We start from the raw sequence: 6,701 nt of genomic DNA on the forward strand, positions 1-6,701 counted from the left end.
TGAGAAATCACCCCAAGGGGAGATGGCTACACTGCAATTCCTTTCTCTGTTCTTGGGACTCACATGTGCCTGATGTGATTTTCAAGCCACCGTGGCTGGAACTGGAACCACGCTGTCAGCCATGTGAGATCCAGCCACCTTAACTTCCATGCTACTGCTATCTCTGGGTACTTTTAAAAAATTTTAAAAAGAATTTTTTGCCACAGGGCACATGCACTTGCTGGAGACCAACAGAAACAGAGAGGGAGAGGGAAAGTGACAAAGCACCCCAAGGCAGGATGGCCACACTGCAATTCCGTTCCTCCTTTCCCCTTTAGGGATTTTGGAAATGCACACACACACACCCAGCATACTTTTTTCGAGCTGCAGGTCTTGAACTCAAACTTTGCATTCAGTCATGTGGCGTCCAGCCACCCTAACCTCTACTCCATCTGCAGGCCCCATGCCTTCTGAGTACTTTAAAGTGCCTTAGAAATATATGCACCAGAAAGAAAGTACCTTAAGGATTGTACTGAATAAATGTGATTTGTCTCAGCTGCCTAGATAAGGGATTATCAAGACCCAATAATTTTTTAAATGGCCCTTTTGCTCCATCCCCTGGGATTGGACAGGAGCCAGTGTTTTTGTCCATCCTGCTCAGCACTGACATGCTAAGTGGCCAAGCTCTACGGTCGCTTTCAAGCAGCAGGGAGGGCAGAAGTTGTGGCTCTTCCCCTTCAGTGCTCCAGCTGACTGTGTACCTCTCCTGAAGGCTGCAGTGCTTTTCAGGTGGCTTCCTCTGTGTAACTAGCCCCTCTGCATTCATAGCCACACCCACTCTTGCACCTTCTGGCTTGGGGGGGGGGGTAATGGATTTTCTCTATCAGTAGCCAATGAGTATTGACCTGTCTCCTGTTTGTTCCATAAGACCTGCCCATGGTTAATAATCTTAAAAACAAAACTCCTTCAATTACCTGTTCTGAATTACGTCCTGCTGGAACTCTTTTCTGATTCCTACAGATACTTCATTCAATCATAAAGCCTTAGGGCATTGATTAGGTAGGGCTGCCTAGAGGGTTTAAATTCCTTGAGGCGCCACAGCTATTAGTAGCTGAACAGCAACCGTGACTTCTGATACCCGAATTGTCAAGGGCCCCTCTCCATTTGCTCTCCTGAGTTAAAAATGCTATGAGAGACCGAAGAGGGAGAGGTGATGACCACATCCTCAAATTATGTCAGTCCCAAAACTCCAGGAAAAGTAAAAGCTAAGTCTCTCATCTCCATAGCCCAGTCTAGGTTTAGAAATGAATTGTTTTCTGATATTAAATGGCCATTTCTCCAAAAATGTTCTGTTGAGAGCAATTCAGTAAGATGTTAAAAGATGTTCTGGGATTCAGCAGCCAAACTAAGCTTGTTAAATGCTGGGTTAAGTGCGTTCTTTTGCTATAGGAATTTCCAGAGCCTTTAATGTGCACATTGTGAATATCTTTCTTTAAAATATTTTTTCTTAGAATTATTTTATTTAATTTGATTTGTTATATTTTTTAATCTGACCAGAGAGAGACAGAAAGAAAGAGAGAGAGAGAGAGAGAGAGAGAGAGAGAGAGAGAGAGAAATTAAGACATGTAGGAGTTCAGTACCTTAACCACCACCCCACATGTCAGTCCCACATTATGAATTTCTAGGAGGCAGATGTACTATGCAAAGTTACTTAAACTGATTAGGATAGAAAATGCTTTTTATGAGAATCCTACCAACATCTCATAGAACACGCATTTCCTGGAAGAAAGTTGAATAAACATGGAATTAAGTCTTCAGTGATACATTTCATGTTGGTAGAACAATCTTATTACAGAGATTTAAAAAAGAATTATTTTGAATGAAGAAAGCAAGAGAGAATATATTGACATTGGCATCTTCTGAATTTTGCTCTTGTGTGTGTAGCTTGTTCAGTTTTGTGAAAGTCTCCTTTCTTTTCAAGTGTGCATCTGCCAATTTCTTAATTCTCTGATTAATCCCCAAATAATTGCTGACTGGTAGAAGTAGGGAAACATTATAAGTCTCTAATGCATGTCTTCGGGCTAGGCTGAGATTATTTCTAAGGGAGTTGATAGCTGTCTCATTACTGCCAGGACAGCCTGCACTGATGCAGCTTGCAGTTTGTAGACTCTTCTGCTCCAATATGAGGTTTGCTCCTAAGAAGCCTCAAGGTAAAAAAAAAAAAAAAGAAAAAAAAAAAAGAAAAAAAGTTGAATAATAATGTTTCAATGGAAAAAAAGACTTAGGTCTAGAATGTGTAAGAGTGGCAAAAATAAAGTTATTTTTCCCACAGGAGTTTTAATTATAAAATGTATTAAGTTCTAAGACAGTTTCATATGTGCATGCTAAAATAAGTTGCCTTATTGAAACTGACACAAACTCCTTACTTTTTCCTTGATATAATTAGTGATCGCTAGTTTCCTCTGTTACCTGTAGCTTTGCATTGCTCTGTAGTCTTATTGGCAGCATAGTTTACAATTACCATGCATTTTAAACAAAAGAAGTAAAGAAATGCATGAGTAAAGAGCAGGCAAGGAAGTGCATAGCATGGCATTGTATAGTTCTTTGTATTTGAACTTCATTGTCACCCAGAGATCTCCAGCCTTCAAGATTTCTGAGAATTCTCAGGACCTCTTTGTATCCTGGGTTCCTTTGTTCTCAAGTATGTCTTTGCTTGGCACCATGAGGGTTCAGCTATGAAATGTAGTCCTTTTGCCAATTATCCCACCTTTTTCCATATACACTCACACACAACCATGGGCTGACTTTACTACCAAATGAAAAACAGGAGAGTCAGATAATTTTACAAATAACAAACAATTTAAGCTGTGTATTATGTATTTAATTATATGTGTGTATGTATATGTGTACATTTTTTAAAATTGGATAGACTTCTGCCTTTGGAAATGGTATAGATAGTTAGGATCAATTCTTCAACTGAGAACCAATAGAAAACCTGGATAAAGGCTGGCCCTGTCACCCAGTTGTTAAGGGAGCTAGATCCCATCTAGCCAACTGTACAGTTCAAATCCTGTCCCTGGTGGCTTGCAAATCTGGCTGGGTATGTGTAAGCATACCTCTAATCCTGACAGGATGGAGAAAAGGAAGAGAAGGGATTGCAGAGTGGCCATGCTCCATTAGGGGGTGTCTAAAAAAGTACCAGCTTATAGGTGGTACTTTGTTGAGCTAAAATAACAGTGAAGAATTATAAAGCTAAGATATATGAGAAGAAAACCCAGAGAGATGAATTCAGTAGTTAACGTTTCTTTTACGGACATGTGCTCTTTCTTTGAGAGACATTTAAGAAAGAAGAATCTGGGCAGTACCTTTAGCATTACGAATTATGGGGAACCAACTTGAAATCTAGGTCTTGCTAAGTGAGAGAAGAGGACATTACTAACCCCCCCCCCTTTTTTTAAAGTTGAGACTTGATTAGAATATACCCAACTATTTTGTAGTTAAGTAAAGTAAGAAAAAGAAAACACTGCCTTAGTAAAACATGGTCACACCACACTCCCTTCTCCTCCATTTCTCCATCCTGTCAAAATTTTGGATATGTGCACTCATGTACTTGGAGTGCTTTGCAAGTCACTAGGGCCAGGATTTGAACCATGGTAGGCCATGTGGGATCCATCTCTCTTAACATTAAGTTATGGGCTGCCCTGTGATGTATGTTTATTCTTTTTAGCCACTCAGCCCCTGAAAACTTTCCTACATTAAAGAACACCTCCCTCCCCTCTCTTATGAGACCATCTCTGTAAAAATTGCTTTCTTACCATCCCAGTCTCTCGTCTTGAGATATCTTTGTCCTAGAATCTGTGTTTGGACCCACTTTTGCCAGACTTTTAATCAGAAGCTAGGGAAATGAAGAAGAAAGACTATTCTAGGAAAGCAGGGGCAGCTTCATCTCATTTCCAGAAGCATTAACAGCAATGGTCCCCTACAGGAGCACCAGTGCCTGGGGCTGGGGCCAGTGGGTCCAAGAAACCAAGATGAAAATGTGTCAATTTACTTGAATGAACACATCCATGGTATTAAAAAAAAAAAAGCATGTTTGTATCACATTTGACACAAACATAATATTAAATTTATTTTTATTTTTTGGATTTAAAAATGTAGTTGTTTCTTATGATTACAAAAGGAAATGTGAATATTGTTAAAAAGAATGAATGAAAACTGTAAGAACTTTCAAAAGAAAAAACTACCCATAGTATTACCATCAGAAGTAACCATTATCAGGAACCAGCAGTTAGCGTTATGGCTATGTCACTGGACTCCCACGTAGTCGACTGTGGTTCGCGTCCTGGACCCGGTGGCTTAGAACTCACACCAGGCGCGTGTGCATGCGTGCCCAAGATCCCGAGAGGAGAATGGAGGAGAAGGGATTGTGGCGTGACCATTCCCCCTGGGGGGTGATTTCTCGCTTTCTGTCTCTATGTCTCTGTCTGTTTGGCGAGTGCACGCGCCTTATAGCAAAAACCTCTCCAAAAAAAAAAAAAAAAAAAAGAAGTAACCATTATTATTTTGGAACATTGTCTTTAATCTTTTTAATGACATATATTTTAATTTTTTTTACCTTGAGATAATTATGTCCACATGATTCTTTTTAAAATTGTTTTCAGAATTAATTTTTTTTTTCTCTCTAGGATGGGTGCGCTCACTGGAGACGGATCGAGAGAAGGAGAGAGGGAAAGTGAGAAAGCACTCCCCAGGGGGATGACCATGTCATAGTCCCTTCTTCTCTATTCCTCTTGGGACACTGGGCACACATGCACATATGCCAGGTGTCTTCTTCAAATCTCTGGGTCCAGTACTTGAACCATGCAGTAGACCATGTGGGATCCAGCTGCCTTAACCCTTAACCACCACTCCATGGGCTACTCCCACACAGTTTTCTATAATGTTTTAAATTAGCTTCATAGTAAAATAATTTTAAAGCATTGATTTTGCATAAAGTCAATCCTGACATTGTTACTATGCTTTTGAATATGGGAACTATTAAATTATAAACTATAAACCTAATGGTATAATCATTACAGATCTAGAAAAAGCTTTAATTTTTATGATCTTATAAATTTGGTAATGTCAGTCTTAAAATACATATATAATTTCATTTAGTCTTCCAAATGACCATAAGTGGTATATGAAACAGGTAGTATTTGCTTTATTTGTGAGTAGTGAGTTTGGGGGTGCGAGGAGTAGCCCTGCTTCTTAATGGCTGTGGCTATTTAGGATAAGGGTTCCCCAGTAACCTAGCTGGGAGCTGTCAAGGTGGATTGATGATCCCAGGAACTAGGGGCAAACTCCCCGTAGCTCCCAGAGTCATTAAATTCCATTAGAAAAGCTTCTATTGATTAGGTTGGATGTAGATGTTGGTGTGGACCAAAAAAATACAGGCTAGAAGGTGCAGGGGCTTCTGAACCCCTGTTCGGTCCACCCTTTTCCTGCCTGTAAGTGAGCCCTAAGCACCCTAAGCAGTGCCTTATTGGAGTGGTCTTGTCCTCATTTTCAGTCTCACTGATCCTATGCTCTAAGAGTACATGCTGCGTAAAGTCAGGAGAACTGGGTTTCAAAGCCTGGCTTTCCCCCAGAGCAATGGACTTTGTAATTTTCACCAAGTGAATTTGACTTTTAATTTTTTCTTGCTGAAGATTAGGGTACTGAGTTAAAGTGGTGGTTGCCAAACTGTAGTCTGCAGGCCAGAGTTAATTTTCGACAAAGTTCTCTCCAGTCTGGGATAAAAAGGAGGAAACTAGTTAGTAAGTTTTTCAGATGATAAAATTTATTCAAATACATTTTCCTCCTGTTTTATAGAGGGGAAATATTTTCATTGCTGCTTTCTTTGAAGTGAAAATATATTTCATTTATAAAATGATGCTGATGGTAGTTTGTGGAGTTTTGCTCTGTCTTGTTTTATTATTATTATATTTTAATTTATTTTTTTGAAGAGGTTTTTGCTATAGGGCATGTGTGCTTGGCAGAAAGACAGAGAGACAGAAAGCGAGAAATCACCCCCCAGGGGGGATGGCCACGCTGCAATCCCTTCTTCTCCATTCTTTACTCGGGGTCTTGGGCATGCTCGCACATGCACCTGGTGGGTCTGAGACTCGAACCACTCGGTTGGCTATATGGGAGTCCAGTGACATAGCCATTATGCCAACTGCTGGTCCCATATTATTTTAAATAATTATTTACCTAATTTTATTTATTATTGTTGTTATTTAAATTGCATATGTGCATTCATCAGACAGAGAAATTGAGAAAGCAAGACACCAGGTCTGAGACTTGAACTATTATCGACCATGTGGGTGTCCAGAGCCTCAACCACCATGCCACCTGCTCGCCCTTGGTCTTGCTTTTTTTTTGTTTTAACATGCCAGACAAAATACAAAGGCAATCAAATTTCAGAAATTGAAATAAAATTTGTTTATTTTATGAGAGAGAGAGAGAGAGACAAGCACCCTTAACAGAGTCTCATGCCACGACCCTTTCACAAACCCTAACCTTTTCCCCCGTCAGGACCACAGGCACATCCTGGCTTGTAGAGGTCAACAGGAAACTGAACCCCGGCCTTCACGTGACCTCCAGGACTGCTGGACTTTGCACTATCCCTACACCCCTGCCCCGGGCTGTTCATGTAAGAAAAATTCACCTGGGAGCCACTATCTTAGTGGTGATCCCTT

Source organism: Tupaia chinensis, unplaced genomic scaffold (assembly GCF_000334495.1).
Source record: "Tupaia chinensis unplaced genomic scaffold, TupChi_1.0 Scaffold000094_1, whole genome shotgun sequence".
Classification (NCBI taxonomy): domain Eukaryota; kingdom Metazoa; phylum Chordata; class Mammalia; order Scandentia; family Tupaiidae; genus Tupaia; species Tupaia belangeri.